Raw genomic sequence first — 5,000 nt, forward strand, 5'->3', positions numbered from 1 at the left:
CCCCAAAGATGGCCTCCCTAAACCTGGCCTCCCTAAACCTGGCATCCCCAAACCTGGCATCCCAAAACCTGGCATCCCCAAACCTGGCATGCAAGGCGAGCCACACACACTCCTGCCAGTCTCTGATCAGCGTCAGCAGTCGGTGGTGGTAACTGGTAAAGTCTTCTACCCGCCTGAGTGTGTGTGTGTGTGTGTGTTAACTGGAACAGAGGCAAGCTAATAGAACTGGAGACTCCCCTCGTTAGCTTCACAGTCTGCCGTTCCTTCCCTCCTTGCCTCCTTGCCTCCTTCCTTTCCTTTTCTTGTTCGCTCGTTCCGCCTCGCTATCACATGGAGAATTTCTGACTGTACCGACAAGTGAGACAGATTGGTTTGGTAAGAGGGGTGGTGTGTGTGTGTGTGTGTGTGTGTGTGTGTGTGTGTGTGTGTGTGTCTGTGTGTGTGTGTGTCTGTGTGTCTGTGGTCTATGTGTGTCTGTGTGTCTGTCTGTGTGTCTGTCTGTGTGTCTGTGTGTGTCTGTGTGTGTGGCGGTGTGTGTGTCTGTGTGTCTGTGTGTCTGTGTGTCTGTGTGTGTGTCTGTGTGTGTGGCGGTGTGTGTGTATGTGTGTCTGTCTGTGTGTCTGTGTGTGTGTCTGTGTGTGTGGCGGTGTGTGTGTCTGTGTGTGTGACACCCACCCCGCTACTTGTGCCACCCACCCTGCTACTTGTAACACCCACCCCGCTACTTGTGACACCCACCCTGCTACTTGTAACACCCACCCCGCTACTTGTAACACCCACCCTGCTACTTGTAACACCCACCCCGCTACTTGTAACACCCACCCCGCTACTTGTAACACCCACCCCGCTACTTGTAACACCCACCCCACCCTACTACTTGTAACACCCACCCCGCTACTTGTGACACCCACCCCGCTACTTGTGACACCCACCCCGCTACTTGTAACACCCACCCCGCTACTTGTAACACCCACCCCGCTACTTGTAACACCCACCCCGCTACTTGTAACACCCACCCCGCTACTTGTGACACCCACCCCGCTACTTGTGACACCCACCCCGCTACTTGTGACACCCACCCCGCTACTTGTGACACCCACCCCGCTACTTGTAACACCCACCCCGCTACTTGTAACACCCACCCCGCTACTTGTAACACCCACCCCGCTACTTGTAACACCCACCCCGCTACTTGTGAACACCCACCCCGCTACTTGTAACACCCACCCTGCTACTTGTGACACCCACCCCGCTACTTGTAACACCCACCCCGCTACTTGTAACACCCACCCCGCTACTTGTAACACCCACCCCGCTACTTGTGACACCCACCCCGCTACTTGTGACACCCACCCCGCTACTTGTGACACCCACCCCGCTACTTGTGACACCCACCCCGCTACTTGTAACACCCACCCCGCTACTTGTAACACCCACCCCGCTACTTGTGACACCCACCCCGCTACTTGTAACACCCACCCCGCTACTTGTGCCACCCACCCCGCTACTTGTAACACCCACCCCGCTACTTGTGCCACCCACCCCGCTACTTGTGACACCCACCCCGCTACTTGTGACACCCACCCCGCTACTTGTGACACCCACCCCGCTACTTGTGACACCCACCCCGCTACTTGTGACACCCACCCCGCTACTTGTAACACCCACCCCGCTACTTGTAACACCCACCCCGCTACTTGTGACACCCACCCCGCTACTTGTAACACCCACCCCGCTACTTGTGCCACCCACCCCGCTACTTGTGACACCCACCCCGCTACTTGTGACACCCACCCCGCTACTTGTGACACCCACCCCGCTACTTGTAACACCCACCCCGCTACTTGCACCCACCCCGCTACTTGTGACACCCACCCCGCTACTTGTGCCACCCACCCCGCTACTTGTGACACCCACCCCGCTACTTGTGACACCCACCCCGCTACTTGTGACACCCACCCCGCTACTTGTGACACCCACCCCGCTACTTGTGCCACCCACCCCGCTACTTGTAACACCCACCCCGCTACTTGTGACACCCACCCCGCTACTTGTGACACCCACCCCGCTACTTGTGACACCCACCCCGCTACTTGTGACACCCACCCCGCTACTTGTAACACCCACCCCGCTACTTGTAACACCCACCCCGCTACTTGTGCCACCCACCCCGCTACTTGTAACACCCACCCCGCTACTTGTAACACCCACCCCGCTACTTGTGACACCCACCCCGCTACTTGTGACACCCACCCCGCTACTTGTGACACCCACCCCGCTACTTGTGACACCCACCCCGCTACTTGTGACACCCACCCCGCTACTTGTGACACCCACCCCGCTACTTGTGACACCCACCCCGCTACTTGTGACACCCACCCCGCTACTTGTGACACCCACCCCGCTACTTGTGCACCCACCCCGCTACTTGTGACACCCACCCCGCTACTTGTGACACCCACCCCGCTACTTGTGACACCCACCCCGCTACTTGTGACACCCACCCCGCTACTTGTGACACCCACCCCGCTACTTGTGACACCCACCCCGCTACTTGTGACACCCACCCCGCTACTTGTGACACCCACCCCGCTACTTGTGACACCCACCCCGCTACTTGTGACACCCACCCCGCTACTTGTGACACCCACCCCGCTACTTGTGACACCCACCCCGCTACTTGTGACACCCACCCCGCTACTTGTGCCACCCACCCCGCTACTTGTGCCACCCACCCCGCTACTTGTGACACCCACCCCGCTACTTGTGACACCCACCCCGCTACTTGTGACACCCACCCCGCTACTTGTGACACCCACCCCGCTACTTGTGACACCCACCCCGCTACTTGTGACACCCACCCCGCTACTTGTGACACCCACCCCGCTACTTGTGACACCCACCCCGCTACTTGTGACACCCACCCCGCTACTTGTGACACCCACCCCGCTACTTGTGCCACCCACCCCGCTACTTGTGCACCCACCCCGCTACTTGTGACACCCACCCCGCTACTTGTGCACCCACCCCGCTACTTGTGACACCCACCCCGCTACTTGTGACACCCACCCCGCTACTTGTGACACCCACCCCGCTACTTGTGACACCCACCCCGCTACTTGTGACACCCACCCCGCTACTTGTGACACCCACCCCGCTACTTGTGACACCCACCCCGCTACTTGTAACACCCACCCAAACACAATACCTGCAGTCAGACAGAATATTATGGAAGAGCAGATAGTTTATCTTCTACGAGTCCTGGAAGATCCAGAATGAAGGACCCATCTGACTGTAAGAAATCTAGAGGAATAACAAGGATGATTAAAAGAAGAGAGGAGAGAGAGATTAACAGATAGAGAAAGGAGGAGGAGGAGGAGAGAGAGAGAAAGAGAGAGCTTAAAAAATAGAGAAAGGAGGAGAAGGAGGAGAGAGAGATTAACAGATAGAGAGAGAGGGTGATGGAGAAAAAGAGAGAGAGAGCGAGACAGCAAGAGAGAGCGAGAGAGAGAGAGAGAGAGAGAGAGGAAGAGAGAGAGAGAGAGAGAGAAGAGAGAGAGAGAGAGAGAGAGAGAGAGAGAGAGAGAGAGAGAGAGAGAGAGGGAGGGAGGAAGCGAGAGACAGAGAGAGAGAGAGGGAGAGAGAGATAGAGAGAGAGAGAGAGAGACAGAGATCGAGAGAGAGAGGAAGCAAGAGACAGAGAGAGAGAGAGAAAGAGAGAGAGAGAGAGAGAGAGAGAGGGAGGAAGCGAGAGACAGAGAGAGAGGGAGAGGGAGAGAGATAAAGAGAGAGACAGAGAGAGAGAGAGAGACAGAGAGATAGAGACAGAGAGAGAGAGAGAGAGAGAGAGACAGAGATAGAGAGAGAGAGACAGAGATAGAGAGACCGATAGAGAGAGAAAGAGAGAGAGAGAGACAGAGAGAGAGAGAGAGAGAGAGAGAGAGAGAGAGAGAGAGAGAGAGAGAGAGAGAGAGAGAGAGAGACAGAGATAGAGAGACCGATAGAGAGAGAAAGAGAGAGAGAGAGGTAGAAGAATATGCCAAAGCTTTCTGTGCCGCTGTCATCACATTTGAGCGGTCTGGGATCAAAAACACACACAACTGCTTAGTCAGGCTCACAAAATAGCAGCATGTAGCTCAAAACAAGAGAGAGACAGAGAGAGAGAGAGAGAGAGAGAGAGAGAGAGAGAGAGAGAGAGAGAGAGAGAGAGAGAGAGAAAGAGAGGTAGAGAGTAGAGAGAGAGAGTAGAGGTAGAGAGACAGAAAGAGAGGTAGAGGTAGAGAGAGGTAGAGGTAGAGAGAGAGAGAGAGAGAGGTAGAGAGAGAGAGGCAGAGGTAGAGAGAGAAAAAGAGGGAGAGAGAGAGAGAGAGAGAGAGAGAAAGAGAAGGATCGTGTCATGGTTATGTGAGGAATGTTGATTATTTTTTGAAGACAGAAGGAATCTAGGATGGAACCCAAATCCCCCTGGTTCTGACTGCTAGTTGACTCTCTAATTGGATATCCTTGACCACAATGGAGCGCTCACATGGTGTGTGTGTGTGTGTGTGTGTGTGTGTGTGTGTGTGTGTGTGTGTGTGTGTGTGTGTGTGTGTGTGTGTGTGTGTGTGTGCGTGCGTGCGTGTGTGTGTGTGTGTGGCTTACTCAGCTATGTGTTTGTGAAGCCTGTGCGTGAGAGTGAGAGTTTGGCAAGACAATCATCTCCCTGGAATGTGAGTGGAAGAGGATATATCTAAGAATAGTATTTTATTGGCCGCAAGAGCTGCAAACCTGTTCTCGTCCTATCAACACCCGGGATGTGAACCCACTACCCTGTGGTCACTGGTTGGGTACTCTGACCCCTAAGTTACACTTGGGAGGTAGAAAAGTCATTGGTCGTAACTTTGAATTAGGGTGGTGGGGGTGGGGTTCACTGTATGTAAAACATGGAACACACAGACCATACACACACAATGTTTCTCACTCACACACGCACACACACACACACACACACACACACACAC

The sequence above is a fragment of the Oncorhynchus tshawytscha genome, linkage group LG10 (assembly GCF_018296145.1).
Source record: "Oncorhynchus tshawytscha isolate Ot180627B linkage group LG10, Otsh_v2.0, whole genome shotgun sequence".
Taxonomy (NCBI): Eukaryota; Metazoa; Chordata; class Actinopteri; order Salmoniformes; family Salmonidae; genus Oncorhynchus; species Oncorhynchus tshawytscha.